The sequence below is a fragment of the Chlorocebus sabaeus genome, chromosome 23 (genome assembly GCF_047675955.1).
Source record: "Chlorocebus sabaeus isolate Y175 chromosome 23, mChlSab1.0.hap1, whole genome shotgun sequence".
In the NCBI taxonomy this organism is placed as follows: Eukaryota; Metazoa; Chordata; class Mammalia; order Primates; family Cercopithecidae; genus Chlorocebus; species Chlorocebus sabaeus.
Window position 1 is genome coordinate 8,431,242 of NC_132926.1, and position 17,217 is coordinate 8,448,458.

Here is a 17,217-nt window from a genome sequence, read left to right on the forward strand (position 1 = left end):
TGTACATTATAGGTAAGCTTTTCAGTATAAGGATTTAACCCCTTAAAATTAACTCTTAGCCAGGCATGGTGGCACTAGCTATAGTCCCAGCTACTTAGGAGGCTGAGGCAGGACAGATTGAGCCCAGGAGTTCCAATCCAGCCTGGGCAAAATAGCAAGACCACAACTGTAAAAATACATGTAAAAAAAGTAATTCTTATGACAACATGTATTGTAATGTACTTGTCGCAATTTTTTGTTTCTTTGCTATTTTCTTCATTTCCTTCATTGTTTTCTACACAAACTTTTTTCCCAGTAATTTGGAAGGTGCACATAATTTGTTAAAATTGCATCTGTAGTTATTTCTTAATAAGTCCAAAACATTTGAAACAACACTTATCTCTTAGCCTTGGGAGTAGAACGTTAGTTCTTCCTCCATGTAAAACAAGATCGTCAGCACACATGTTCCTTCGCCTTCTCCTTTTCCTGCTTCTCCTTTCTCCCACCTTTATCAGTCAAACCTTAGATTAACTCAAGTCTTTATTTTCACTGATACTTTTCCCTGTTTTATTTCCATTTCCCGAGACACTTTCGTCAGAACTGGAAGTAGGAGAAAAGTTGATATAATGTGAGTTTCTCTTTCCAGAAGGCCTCAAACAATGCTTTATCTGAAAATAATTATTTTGCATACATAGGATTCAAAGGATTTGTGATGTTATGTGATAGGTTTTCATTACATCCTATGTTTAGTGGTTTTTTTCCGTGTATAAGCATACCGCCAATGAAAGACGTGATAAAAGCACTTTAAATGTCTCCTTATAAATCGTGTTGTCAGTTTAAGAATGTTATTCAAAATATAATGGTCTGATAAGAATATAAGGTTTTTAGAAATCTGTTCTAAGAATCTCGCAGACCCAAGCACAAAATACAGTTATACCAAGACTATTACTAGGAGCTCTATATTTAAATTTCAAATAACTGCAGTCAGAAAGCTATGAAAAGCATGAGATTCTCTTTCTTCTTATGAAAAGGAGACATTGCCTACTTTTGATTTCAAGGGAAAAAGGACAATAGAGAGGCAGAAAGGAAGCGGCAGAAAGGACAGTCAGAATTTCTCCTCCAGCTGGCTAGAAATAGATGAAGATGGAGATTCTCCAAATAAAGGAGACAAGCCCTAGGGGTGATACTTTGACATCAACTTAATGCAGGCAGGATGACTTACAAATAACCCTTCCAACTGAGGTCTAGGAATCCATTTAGAAAGAAATAAGGGCTTTTTGAAAAAGTTTTTGAATTTTGCCTAGAAAGTTATGTCTTTAAAGAGCATTCTTAGAGACTATTTTCCTGTTAAATGATCCATTCATCTGTCTCTTCCAACAAAACACTTCCTAGTTTGTGCTGTAAAACAAACCACAGTTGAATGGAAGGTTTTCAGTTACAGGACAGGTTCCCCAAAAAGCGAGCTCTGGGAAGCTCTGAATACAGGATGTTTATTAGGGTGTAGTTCCAGGAAGAGGAAGGGAAGACAAGGAAGCAGGGCTGGTCAGAGGAAGATGGTGGGGTGTGATACAGCCTCAGTGAACTCCTCAGCTGACCCCACAAGTAGCTATGAAGCTGGGATGGCCCTTCTTACAGCCGCCTCATGTTGAGATGCAGGTGGATCCTCTTCCCCAAGAAGGCATAACCCTGGGCAATATGGTTGTCTTCAGCGAAGGCCGATTCCCAGAGAGGGCTAATAGCTAAGGGTTGTCAGCTAGCAGCCGAGGGACAAAAGTCTTTCAGTCCCAAAGGGAGATCTGTCCCGGCTGCTCAGCATCCACCTCAGGCTCTGTCCGGGCTGTCCTCATGCCACACCATCTCACTCAGCACTCGCACCCCCGACTGCAAATACCATCACTATACAGATGGCTCCTAAATGTATACCTTCAGCACAGAGATTTCTTTAGGACTCCAGACCCATATATGCAACTATTTCCTTGATATCTTCACTTGATGTTTCAAGACACCTGAATCTCAGCATGTCCAAAACTGAAAGACACCTGAATCTCAGCATGTCCAAAACTGAATTCATGGTCTCTGTTACAAACTAAATGTTTGGGTCTCCCTGAAATTAGTATGTTGAAATCTAACCCCCAAAGTGATGGTATTAGGAGGTGGGGCCCTCATGAATGGGACTAGTATCCTTATAAAAGGGACCCAGAGAGCTGTCTACCTCTTTTTTCCCCCAAGTGACAAGGAGAAATCAGCCATCTGGAAAACCTGCAACAGGGAATGCACCAGAACCTGACCATGCTGGCACCCTGGTCTCTGACTTCTAACCTCTAGAGCTGTGAAAAATACATTCATGCTGTTTATCAGCCACCCAATCTATGATGCTTTGTGGAAGTGACTGGAACAGACTGAGGCAGCCTCTGCCCTCCAACCTGCTGCTCCTCCTGCCATGCCTCCTTCAGGAATCTGTCCCATCATCCACCCATTCACTGTTCCGGCCAGAAACCTGAGAAGAATTCCTGCCAACTCCTTCTTCCTCCTACATGCAATCACCAAGTCCTGGCAACTCTCCCTCCCAGATGTCATTTAAGTGAGTCCACCCTCTGTCTCCACAACTCCACCCTGCTCTGCTCTGTCGCCTGATCGAACAGCCGTGCTTTCCTCCCCACCAATCCCACAGCCCACACAGTCTATAAGATCACAGTCTCAAACCTAAACTCAGTCCGCAAGGTGCTTTATGACTTGTTCTCTTCCTGCTCCTCTCTTCCCCATGAGCTTCCCTGGCCTCCCAAACACCCACTCCCTCCCACCCCAGAGACTCTCCCCTGATGCTTCCTTTCATGTTTCCTCTTCAGGGAGCACTTTTCCCACTCCTGTAATTAATTCCTTGTGATTCTTGAGAGCCATTTAAATATTACTTCCTCAGAGAGGCCCCCTGAGGCCCTGGACTCAATCCAATTCCTTAGCACCCTGTTCATTGTTGAAATACCATAATACATAAAACTATATAATTAGTTGTGTAATTGTGACTTAATGAGAATGAGGACTGAGTTTTTGCAATCTAAATATCAGCAAGCAGGGGTGGATGGGTAAACCTTGGTTCATTGCATACAATGAAATATTATGCAGTCATTAAAAATGATGACATAGTATATGGAATAACATGGGAAATGTTTATGACATAATTTTGAGTAAAAAGAGGAATCAAAGTTGTATAAACATTATATAATCTCAACCTTCAGAGAAAATAAAAATTAAAAAAATACAAAAACCATTTATCGGATTTTTTTTTCTGAATGATGTTATAGGTGATTTCCATTATTTTTTAAATACTTTTTGTTCATGTCCCCAAATACATGCTTTTTTTTTTTTTTGAGACAGAGTCTCACTCTGTCACCCAGGCTGGAGTACAGTGGTGTGACCTTGGCTCACTGCAACCTCTGCCTCCAGGGTTCAAGCAATTCTTCCACGTCAACCTCCCAAGTAGCTGGGACTACAGGTGTGTGCCGCCACACCCGCCTAATTTTGGTATTTTTAGTAGACACGGGGTTTCACCATGTTGCCCAGGCTGGTCTCAAGCTCCTGACCTCAAGTGATCCACCCGCTTCGGCCTCCCAAAGCGCTGGGATTACAGGCATGAGCCACCATGCCAGCTACTACTTATTTTTAAACATGGGAAAACCATGAATAATTTTCTGCCAGAAAAAAATCCACTGAGGTCTAGAAAATATAATTTTTAAAAAAAAACAGTGCGTTTATCGCATACTAGGAAGCCAACATGATAAAACCAAATATTTGAGTATAAGTTTATTGGGTGTAATGAAAGAGCCCACGGAAAATTCCTTTTATGGGCCTGAAAGTCTCTGATAAACCAGAGAGGACTTGCAGAATGCAAATATCTATTGCTCTGAAACCAGGTGCAACAGGAACATGAGTGTCCCCTCCCAGAAGATGGACCATACATCTCCACCAAAGAAAGACAACATGTAGTATTTGCAAATTCCTCATGAAAAGTTTCTCTTTGTAGAGAAGGTATGCTTGATTTTTTATATTTATATTAAAGAATAAGGGGAAAACAATAATCCCTCACTGACTCATACAAGGTAAGATGGCCCTTGCCTCCTTTCACTCCATTCTCAAAACAGTCGCCAAAATAGTTACATGTTAGTTGGTTCATGTAAATTCACTGCTTAAAACTCTCCAATAGTTTTTACATCTAACTCTGAAGAAAGGGAAAGTTCTCTAAGTAGCCCAACATAACCCAATTTCTGTCACTCACGCTCACGTCTTCCCTCTCCTTCTACTGGACTACTGCTGCTGCTGTTGCTTTTCTTTCTTTTCTTTTCTTTCTTTTTCTTTCTTTTTCTTCTTCTTCTTCCACCTCCTCCTCCTTCCTTCTTCTTCCTTCATCCTTCCTTCCTCCTTCCTTCTTCCTTCCTTCTCCTTCTTCTTTTTCCTGTTCTTCAGCCTCAGGACTCTGCCCTTGACCCCAGCTATCTGCATGTCTGGTTTGCTTACTTCTGGTTTTTATGTAAATATCACTTTCTATGTGAGGGCTTCCTTTGCCATTCTACCCTTTGCCATTCTACTTAACATTGACTCCCCTGACACCCTCATCTCCTTCTCTCATGTATTGCTTTAGTTCTCCATAGTACTTATTTTTTTAAACATACTGTATACTTTAGTTATTTTGTTTATCACTTGTCTTTCCTTAAAAATTGATTTTTGTATGTTTTGCTCACTTTTGCTCCCCCGGTACCTAGAAAAGAATTTGGTACAGGATATAGACTCGATAAATATTACACGAATGAAGGAATGAAGGAATGAATGGATAAGTGTCTCACTTGAACCTGCCTCACATAAGTAGGAGCCTTGTGCATGGAGGTCACCCCTCCTCTACAAGCTGTGCCCCTAGACCAGAACCGAAGACTCTCACCTTCAGGCAGGAGTGGGTAGTACATGTTTGTAACTACTTGGCATTGCCTTTTGTTGAGTTGAGGTAATTTCAGTTTTAAATTGGTCTCTGCCTCTTGATCTCTGGAAGATTCAATTTCATAGAAATTTTTTAAAAGAAAAGAAAAATGTTCACACAAAAATCTGTACATGAATATTTATAGCAGTGTTATTTGTAGTAGAAAACAATGGAAAACAACCCAGATGTCCTTTAATGGATGACTGATGAAACAAACTGTGGTATCTCCATAGCATGGAATACTACCCATCAATACAAAGAAACAAACCATTGATACATCCAACACACTTTAATCTCCAGAGAATTATGCAGAGTGAGAAAGCCAATCCAAAAAGGTTATATAGTGCTTGATTCCATTGACATAGCATTCTTGAAATAGCAAAATTATAGAAATGTAGAACAGATGAGTGGTTGCCAGGGGTTAAGGAGAAGGTTGGGGATGGAGACAAGTGGTTCAGAAAGGAAATATCTCATTCACATCCAGCCTAGGCAACACAGCAAGACCCTGTCTTGAAAGAAAGAAAGAAAAGAAAGATGAGAAAATTAAAAAAAACGAGAGAAAAGAAAGAAAAATGAAAAAAGAAAAAAGAGAAAGAGAGAAATGAAAGAAAGAGGACAGGAGAGGAAAGAGAGATGGAGGGAAGGAGGGAGAGAGGGAGAAAATGTTCAGAATATGGCATATAGTAAATACTGAGACTAATGAAGTCACCCATAATCAAACTAGGCTATTCCCAGTTGTTAAAAAAAAAATTCACTGAACTTCATCAGATTCCAAGAATAATGGGGTCCAGTAAGAACACATTAAAGTCAGAGGAAGACCAACATGACACCTGACATTCTGGAAATCTTAGCCAGTGTAGTAAAGCAAAGAAAATAAGTAAAAGGTATTTACAGGTTGGAAGGAAGAAATAAAAGTCTCATTTATAGATGAAATGATTGTAGAAATCCCAAAAAATTCTGTATACCAGCAATTAACAATGGAAAATTCAAGTTAAAAGTGCCATTCAGAATAGAACCAAAAATCACAAAATATTTGGTATACATCTTACAAACTATGTGCAAGATCTGTAGAGTGAGACCACAACACATTCAAAACCTAAAAAAATGTAAAAAGACCTAAATAAATGAAGATATATCCCATGTTCAGGAATCAAAAGATTCAACATTGTTACAATGACAATTTTTCCCAAACTGATCTATAGATTTAATGCAATTAAATAAAAATCCCGAGTGTTTCTTGCAGAAATCAACAAGCTAATTCTGAAATTTATATAGAAAGGCAAAAAAAAAACTAGAATAGCCAAAACAATTTTGGGGAAACACCTTATGCTGTAAGACATGATACTTAACTTCTAAAATTACTAGAGCCAGTGATAGGCCAAACTACCCCAAAATTACTATTGCCTCAAGACAGTGTGGTATTGGAGAAAGAACAGATACCTAGGTCAAAGGAACAGTATTAGAGCATCCAGAAATAAACCCACAGACATATGATCAATTGATATTTTAAAGGAATCTTTATTATATATTATTATAATAAGTAATAACTTAGCCTAAGAATTAGGATACAGTTAATTTTTTGGAGATAACTGTAGATTCACAAGCAATTGTAAGGAATAATAGAGAGATCATGTGTACTCTTTACTCAGTTTCTCCCAGTGAATATCCCAGATGTGATTTTGCAAGATGTCACTTACAAAACTACAGTGAAAAATCACATCCAGGATATTGTGATTGATATGTGCAAGACACAGACCAGGGATCACTCATGTTGCACTTACATAGCCACATGCACTTCTCTCCATCCCCAACCCTCTCCTTAACCCCTGGCAACCACTCATCTGTTTTACATTTCTATAATTTTGCCATTTCAAGAATGTTACATAAATGGAATCATATAGTATATAACCTTTTTGGATTGGCCTTCTCACTCTGCATAATTCTGTGGAGATTAAAGTGTGTTGGATGTATCAATGGTTTGTTTCTTTGTATTGATGAGTGGTATTCCATGCTATGGAGATACCAGAGTTTGTTTCATCATTCATCCATTAAAGGACATCTGAGTTGTTTTCCATTTTTGTCTACTACAAACAACACCACTATAAATATTTGTGTACAGATTTCTGTGTGAACATAAATTCATTTCTCTGGAATAAATGCCCAATTATCGGGTTGTACAGTAGTTAAATGTTGCATTTTTTCAAAAATTGCCAAACTATTTCTCAAAGTGGTTGCAGCATTTTACGTTCCCACCAGCAATGTATGACAGCTCCAGCTGCTCTGTATCCTCACCAACTTTTGTGATAGTCAGTATTTTTTTATTTCATCCATTCTAATATGTGTGTAGTGTTATTTCATCATGGTTTTAATTTGCATTCCCCTAACTACGCAAATTAGGGAATTTGCATTTGTTCCTCCTTAGATCTATGATCCATTTTGAATATTTCTTTTATATAAGATATGAAAGCTGGGCATAGTGGCTAACACCTGAATTCCAGCCCTTTAGGAGGCCAAGCCAGGCAATTGCTTGAACCCAGGAGTTCAAGACCAGCCTGGGCAGTATGGTGCAACCTTCTCTCTACAAAAAAAAAAAAAATACAAAAATTGGCTGGTCATTGTGGCACATGCCTGCAGTCCCAGTTACTCGGCAGGCTGAAGTAGAGGATCGCTTGAGCCTGGGAGGTCAAGGCTGCGGTGAGCCATGATCACACCACTGCACTCCAGGCTAGGCCAGAGTGAGACCCTGTCTCAAAAAAAAAAAAAAAAAAAAAAAAAAAAAAAAAAGTGAGGTTTAGGAAACGTTTACTTTTTCACACATGGATATCCAATTGTTCCAACACCATGTATTGAAAAGACTACCCTTTCTTTACTGAATTGCATTTGCACATTTCCTTTATAAAATATCAGCTGAGACTTATGCTTCCAGGGAAATTGAGTAGACATACTTTTCCCTATTCCTGTCTCCAACTATTAGAAACTAAAACTTAGAACATTACATATAAAACAAACATAAGAACACTCTGAAAGCTATAGAGAACAGACCAGTTAAGAACCTCAAAGCCCAGGGAACAACACAGGAGTGAGTTCTTAGGCTTTCTTTTTCATTCATATATTCCAGACTTGAAGCTTAAGAAGCCAGGAACCTGGAAATGCCAAAAGGCATAGACAATTTAAAAAGGCCCAACAAAAACCAGCTCTCTCTATGTGAAGGACCAGGAAAGGAACAGCTGAGCAAGACAGAAAACTTTACGATGATAACCACTCAACTAGCCAAATGCCACAGAAAAAACTGGGGCCCCAACCACCTTAACAGCAGTAAGGGCTTAGTAGGAAGTCCAGGCTTTCGCACTCATGAAGCTGTGCCGATGTGCCCCAACACCCACAGTGGGGTGAAGCCAGAAAAGGCAAATTAGAGGGCCCAGAAGTTTACCCCACTAACCAGTAATGAGTCTTCTTTTTCCTCTTCATTCTCCTACTCTCCCCACTGACCCAGTGTCAGTAGACACCACATGAGAAACCAGAAGGCAGGAAAAAGAAAACAGAAAAACACAGACAAAAAATAACAAACAGAAAAAAAACTAAAATAAAATGGAAAACTTAAGTACTAACATTAACTACATTAAATGTAAATGATCTAAATATATGCATACCAATAAAAGACTGACATTGGCAGAGTAGATTCAAACATGACCCAGCTATACGTTATCTATAAAAAACTCATTTCAAATATAATGATATAGGCAGGTTGAAAGTAAAAGAATGGAAAAAGATATAATAAAATGAAAGCAGGAATATTTATGTTATTATCAGATAAAACAGACTTAAGAACAAAGAAAATTACCAGACAAAAAAGGGCATTATATAAAGGATCAATTACCAAGAAGATTTAGCAGTCCTAAATATGTATGCACCAAATAATAAAGCTGCAAAATATGTGATGTAAAAACTGTGAGAACCTAAAGAATAGAAAAACATATAACTGGAGACATCAACACACCTCTTTTAACAACTGTTAGAATAACTAGACAGGTAATCACCAAGGATACAGAAGAACTCAGCATCAACCACGAGAATCTAATAGACATTTGCTGAACATGTTGAACACTTACCAACAGTAGAATATATATTCTTTTCAAATGCCCATGAAACCTATACCAAGATAGGCCATATCATTGGCCATCAAACAAACCTCAACAAATGTAAAGGAACCGAATTCATACAGTGTGTGTTCTATGAGCACAATGGAATCATGCTAGATATCAATAAAGAATAACAGGAAAATCTCAACAATTAGAAAGTAAACAATGTATTTCTAGATAATCTACAAGTCAAAGAGGAAATTTCAAGGAAAATCCAAAAAGACATTTAAGTAAACCAAAATGGAAACACTTAGAATCTGAGCTATTCCATCAGGAAGAAAAAAAAGAAAACACAATGTATCAAAATCTGTGGGATACAGCTTAAAGCAGTGCTGATAGAAAAACTTGTAACACCAAATGCATATAGTAGAAAAGATGAAAAGTCTCAAATAATCTAGGCATTTCTTTTCAAGAATATAAAAAAGAAGAGCAAAATAAAACCAAAGCAAACACAAGAAGGGAAATAGTAAGTAGAAATCAAAGAAACTGAAAACAGAAAAACGAGAGTTCCTGGGTAAATGAAGGATGGCAAAATCATCTGGCCATCATTCTGTCTTCTTAATTGTCCAGTGTCTCTCCAGGACACTGGAGGATTTCTTTTTTTTTTTTTTTAAAGACATTCGAGTCTTGCTCTGCCACTCAGGCTGGAGTACAGTGGTGCAATCTCGGTTCACTGCAACCTCCAGGACGCTGGAGGCTTTCTACCGGGCATTTCTAGCTAGTGCAACCGAAGTGGATGATATGGGGATTAGACTACCTGCTCAAGTAACTTGCTTGTGCTCTCTGGTCCTGCTCAGTCTTCAATCCCAGATGCACTATTTCCATTTTATGATAGTCTACTGCTAGTACTTCAATTTTTTTACTTGATAAGTCTGATAGAATCCTATTTATAAAGTGAAGTCTCAGATCCATAGTCATTTGGTGCCTCAAGACCAAGTAATCTGTCTCTACCAGAACCCAGAATCATGTCAGAAGCTGTTTTTCTTTTTCTTGTTTTCTTTTTTTTTTTTGAGATGGAGTCACCCAGGCTGGAGTGCAGTGGCACGATCTCGGCTCACTGCCAGCTCCACCTCCAGGTTCACGTCATTCTCCTGCCTCAGCCTCCTGAGTAGCTGGGACTTACGCCCGGCTAATTTTTTGTATTTTTAGTAGAGATGGGGTTTCACTGTGTTAGCCAGGATGGTCTCCATCTCCTGACGTCGTGATCCGCCCACCTTGGCCTCGCAAAGTGCTGGGATTACAGGCTTGAGCCACCGCACCTGGCCCAGAAGCTGTTTTTCAAAAGGCATTTAATTCTATGCCATGGACTGCATGACCCTGATCCATAATCCCATTACAGGGCCCGTGTTAGGCTTTCCATAAGCAACATACTACATCTTTTATCACTACTGACATCTCTAACATCATAAGGTCTTCCAGATCATATGACTCCAGCAGCAGGACTGCTTACAACACAGCCTGAACCTACTGCAGAGCCCTTTCCTGCACTGTGTCGCACTCACGCAAAGTTAACAACCTTCTGTGTCATATATTAGGTGTAATATATGCGCCAGATCAATATTCCTAGATGAGCAATATATTACATCTAGAAATACAAAGAGGCCTACCATGCATGTGCTTCAGTTTTGGTGGTGAGGGATTCAAGATGTGAGCAATGATTTTTACTCTGGAGGGTATATCCTAGCATACCCATGGCCATTGGACCCCTAAAAATATCACTCAAGCTGTCTACATTGGACTCCTAAAATCTGCACCGAAAATCCGGGCAGGTCCCTGAATCTTTGTAGCATTTATCTTCCACCCTTGGGAGCACACACGTCTCTTACCAAGGCCTCCAGTATATGAGCCGCCTGTTGCTTGTTCTGCTATCAGCATAAAGTTACTAATGTAATGATCAGTATGAAATTCTGTGGGATGAAAAAACAGTACAGCTCTCTTTGGACTACATTCTTATGAAAGGTAGAAGAGGGCTGGGTGCGGTGGCTCACGCCTGTAATCCCAGCACTAGGGGAGGCTGAGACAGGAGGATCACCTGAGGTCAAGAGTTCGAGACCAGCCTGGCTAACACAGTGAAACCCTGTCTCTACTAAAAATACAAAAAAATTAGCCGAGTATGGTGGCACATGTCTGTAGTACCAGCTACTCAGGAGGCTGAGGCAGCAGAATTGCTTGAACCCAGGGAGCAGAGGTTCCAGTGAGCCAAGATCACATCACTGCACTCCAGCCTCAGCAACAGAGCGAGACTCCATCTCAAACAAAAAAAAAAAAAAAAAAAAAAAAAAGGTAGGAGAGTTAACATAGCCCTGAGGCAAAACCTTAAGTAAATATTGTCTGCCCCATGTGAACACAACTGTTTGACCTTTTCTGATTGAAATGGAAAAGCATGCATTTGCAGTATCAATTGCTATATACCATGCTACTGCTCTAACAATGGCATCTGTCTAGCAAAGCAGCTGTGTTCAGGGCTACTATTCAATTAACTCTGCAGTAGTCTACAGTCCTTTGGGTCTTTAATGGTAGCAATAATCTGTCACCCTCCTCCCATTCCACAGAATATGGTCTTGTTTTTATTATTATTATTATTATTATTATTATTATTATTATTATCATCTTGGCTGGGAGAAAGGAGGCAGTTTTAGGCATTTCTACTTGTCCTTCCTCACTGTGATAACTCTTACTCCACCAGATAAGCATCCAGTGTAGGAGTTACTCCAACTGCCAGGTATATCGATTCCAATTATATACCCAGGGCCTGGGGAGATGGCTATTGGGTAGGTTTCTAAACCTGGTGGGCCCATTGTGAGCCAGACTCTAACCAGGATTCCATCTATTACCTGGTCCCTAGAAGCTTCCACTCTAATAGGGGTGCCATTAGATATTTTGGTGCTCTAGGTATCAATGTGAACTTAGAATCTATGTCCAATAATCCTGAGTGTTCTATTTTCACAAGTTTCCCAGAAAAGTGCCCCCAAGTCTAGAATTCATTGATGCTCTACAGTCTTATATTGTATCCCCTTTGATCAAGTACCTCACCTCAAAATCCAATATCTGATCAGACTGGCCAACCCCCTTGCTTATGCCAATATATGCTAATTCTTAGAGCTCTTTCTGTGTATTCTCTCTCTCCTTCCTAATCTGACCCAGGCACTTTTCCAGTTGGGTTACACTGGGATTTAATCTTAGTTGAATGCCTATTGGCCAGGAAAGGGGGTGAGGAAAGCTACTGAGGAGAGAAACGGTTGCCTTGAAGGTGGGAGGGCTTCCGCAGTACCTTCCAACACAGGAGAAGAGTGGGCCAACTCTGTGAACTTGAAGAGCTCATGGGAATCCATGCAGAAGTTACTTACTACACATTCCAGTCTCAGATTTCCCTAACCTGGGCCCTGATTTTGGCATAGCAGATGTGCCTTGACTGACCTTTTATACATCTCTGGAGCTCTGCAGCTCTGTAAGATGTTCTATTTGCCACTCCTTAGGTCTGATCTCCCACTGCAGCTTCACTAGCAGAGTGGTTCTCCCACTTACACTGTAACTGCTTGCTAATGGATATATATTTTTTACTATCCTCTCAGCAGCGTGTTAATACAACTTAGCAGTAGCTAGTGCAGTGAACTATCTTTGAAGGCATTATTCGCCTGTATTTTTCAAATGCCTGCATAATCACACCTGCAAAAGCACTGCCCTCAACTGGGAAGTTTTTCCAAATCATGTCAGATGAAACCTTTAAAAATAGGACTACCGCTATGTGCCAGGTACTATCCATACCACACAGGAAGGCGTCTCTGACAGCTGGATGGTGAATATGCCAAGTCAGTGTCCCATCTCACTGCCCATTATCTCAGACCATTCCTGACACTGCCTGTATTAGTTTGGGTCCTCCAGAAGCCAAAACCAAGAAAGAATTAGATGCACAACATATTTACAGGGAAAATGTCTGTGAGGAAAACTGAGAGGGAGTCATGGGAGCCTGGGAGAGTCATCACACCATGATGAAGAACTAGACGCTTAGTAGGGAAGAGAAGGAAAGAGAGTTGGGTAAGAAAAGTCTCAGGCTATCTCTGGTGCAGTTCTAAGAAATTTTCAGGAAGACAAATGGAGAACCTTTGAGGCCTGTCTTGAAGAAACATACCTGCCTTAAAATCCTTACCATGCTTAATCACTGGCTTAGGAGCAACTTGTTGGGAAGAATGGCTTCATACAAATGTAGCAGAATTCACAATACAGCACAGCTGGGCTATCAGTCAACTATGCCCCTGTGGTGGGAAATCTGAGAAGCACATTTTCATGGTTGCCATAGGTACAGTCCATGAGTCAGGAACTGGAATACGACTGCAGCAGCATACCACCACCTAACCTGGCATTCTCCCTAAAATAAAACGCTGCACTAGTAGTGCTGTTCCCCCTCTACTCCCAGGCTGTCCAGCCACCCTACTCGCACAGACCCACTCCTCATCTCAAGACCATTATTTCACTATTTTATAAATTTACTCCCATAAGATTCCTAGATTACCCAAGACTTTTCCCAAATTTTAACATTTCCTCAGCTTATACTAGATGTAAAAATACCCTGAATTTAATTAGTTCCTATGCTTAAAGATTCCACTGTTTTTTGTTTTGTTTTGTTCTGTTTTCTCATGAAAGTTCACCTGAAATCTTTCAGGTGACCTGGAATAAATGGCTGAATGATATTTTGAAGTATTGACGTTTCTTCTCTATTCTGCACTCACCAAAATTTTTCATTTAAAACACGAGAAGATCTCTTCCCTCCCCTCCCTGCACAACTAAGCATGAAACAATCACTGCAGAACCCAAAACATAAGTTGCAAATATTAGACTACTGGGCTAAAATAAAATGCCTTTCATCTACACAGAGGAAGGAGTCAGATATAGATTTGGTGAGTGAATGTTTCAACTCATGAAAACTAGACAAATGACACTATGGGCTGGAGATGAAGAGAAGGCAGGACCACAATGCAGTCTGAAGTCTTTAATGTAGTAGGGGTGGGTCATTAGCCCCTACCGAAATTATAGAACAGAAATAAGTTACAGTATTGCAGCTAATGTTCAGTGATGTATCAGTAAAGTCTTATGTTTATTATCTATTTAACATAACAGATTGAACACATATTCACTAGAAATTCTTAAACAAAAATTAAAAGATTTAGAACAAATATTTAGAACATTCATTTCAGTGACAGTCTTCATTCCTCCATGGTTCTAGAATAGCAAAATAAACTGAGTTTGTATCCAGTGCTAGACTCTTATTTTAAATCTAATAAATAGTGATATAACTAATAAATTAAAACAGACCACTATGCCAAGTTGTATAAGTTACATAAATGTAAACATACATTGAAGCAAACCTAAAATCCTCATTCACATTCACTACAAAACTTTATGCAGCATAAACTACAGTATAAACAGTGTAAATATGTCTCATTTTGCAATGGACTTCAGTTGCATAAGCTAAAACTTGAAGCTTCACCCAAGGATTTAGCAGCCTGAAATTTACCCAGCATAATATAAAGAAGTTGTGTTACCCTCCATGCAGGGAAACTTGAGCGCCCACATGGCAAAAACACCTAGGCCACTGCCCCAAGCAATGTGTCCTTCCATCTGGAAACAGGGGGATTTGATAAATAGTCACTAGAAGATCATGTTACCACAAATTCTACACTGTTGTAGCCTCCTGAAGTAATTAAGTTATAACTATTAGAGGAAGAAACAAAACTATGAATTACTTTACAGTCCTTACAACTTGTACTATTTCTTGAGAATTTTGTATATTAACACTTCGTAATACCTTTGTAAATAATTCGGAAGCCCACCCTCTCCATGCCCCCCAACAAGAATGGATGTCATCACTGTAATCATCCTGGATAAAAAAGCACCTGCCACTCCAGGGGGAAGAAGCAACTAGAGTACACAGAATTTGATCATGAACAAGCCTCATTTTGTCTTTCCCTCCTAAGTTTCCAGTTCCACCTAAGCCTTTGTTTCAATTCAGAAAGAGAGACCATACCAGCAAAAAAGCAGAAAAACTGGCGGAGGTGAAACTTGATCACTACTTAACGTTGAGCAGAAAATAAGGACTTATTAAGCAATACTTCTAAATAATTTTCAGAATTCTAATCCTCTCATTCACTGACTTAAAAATAATGTATCTATTACTTAGGGGTCTGGCAAGGTAAAGGGCATCTCCTCTGATCTTTGCCCAAAAATTTTCCTAAAATACTCCATATTATAATATAGTTCATTATAATATATCCATATTATAAATGCATATATTTACTAACTTTCCTTAGGATGAAAAGATGGCTTAAATAATCATTCGCTTAGTTTTAACACCCAAAATAATGGTTGCTATGTAAATTCTAAGGTTTTTTCCCATAAAATAATAAAGAAGTTTAGAGGAAGCCAAAAATAATTTAAATGAATCCAAGTTTAATTTAAAAGTTACATCTAAAAGAAGAGATGTATAAAGCAGCAGTTGTAGACTCATTAATAAAATGGAAAAGCTGGTAATTAGAAAATTCATGTAATTGCATTGATATGCTAATCTAAATTTTATGTATAAAGTTAACTTAAAAGTATGTAGAATAAGTATTAATTCTGACAATAACACTTGCATGCATATGGTAACAATATTTAACTAAAGGTATTATTAAATAGCAAAGAAATACTATTAATTTATAAAGAAGGTAGTTTTTCTATTCAACTACTAAAGTCCCAATTCTAATAAAACATAAAAATTAACATACATTGAAGCAAACCTAAAATCCTCATTCACATTCACTACAAAACTTTATGCAGCATAAATTAAATAATTATGATTCATTTAATGTTTCATCTTTAGGTTCTTCATAATCTTCTTTGGGAAACATCCAAAGATAGGTTAATCTAAATTAAAAAATGACAAAATTGAATTCTTGTTAATATAAAATATCATCATCAGTAGTCACTGAAATTTTTTAGCATTTCTAAGGCTATAAAGCAACAGTTAGAAACTTCCTGTACTTAATTGTTTTAATGACTTTTACTTTCTCTAGTTGAACATAAAAAGTTTCCAACACACTCAGTGTGTAACTCATATTTTTCTTTTCAACTCCAACTCCTGCCAATACCTTTGGTGACTTCAACAGTCCCATTTACAAGAAACGTGCCACAGAAACATTGTATCACAGGCCTCCGCCTCCAGGCCACCTACTCACAACCGAGGCCATTGCCTGGACAGTCATCACTGGAACCTGTGCTTTACCTCTAGGTGCTGAAACTTTTCAAATGTTCCTAGATAACATATTTGTATGCTCCTACTTTTTAGACCCCTATACTCTCACTAAGGAAGGTCTCTGCCCTCCTTCAAACTCCCAATCCCGTGATCTTCTGCAAGTTTCATTTGTCTCCCTCCTCAGCCCCACAATAATTTCTCATTACTCCTGACTCCAAATAATCCCCGTAATCCCTATAATCCCTGACTCCAAAACCGAAATTCCTCTTTATCCTCAGCATTGCCTGATACTCTGTACTCAGTCCCCTCCTCTCTCTTCATCTTCACATTAAAGTTTTCATCTACATCTACTGTTAGAACTACATATGACCTTTATGCACTGCAGATATCACACTACCTCCCTTACAACACTTCCAATAACTTGCTTAGCATTTTTGCCTGGGTACCTCACTATTACCTAAAATTCAACATGCCAAAAGTAAAACTCAGTACCTTCACGAAATGAGTCCTTTCTCCTGACTTCCTTATTTCTTATTCACTCTCAAAACTCAGTATCATCTTATCCCCATAGCTGATCATTTGTCTTCTCTCTGCACCCTCTGCAACCCTCATTTAAGTGCATTTTACTTTTCACTTGGATGCTTTACAATCCCCAGATTTTCTTTTTCACCTCCTATTTCACCTCCATTCCAAATATTTCCACAAATGACATCATATTCTTTCTAAAATGCAAATCTGATAGCTCCACTGCTTTAAAATGTTCTTTATATTCATAAAGAAACAAGATATTTGCATACCCTTATTATCTTCCTATAAAATACTTATTAATTACAAAAGGAAAAATAGTAACTATAAATGGATAACAACCAAGAGCTCAAAGTTAACATCATCAATAAGGGATCAGTGAA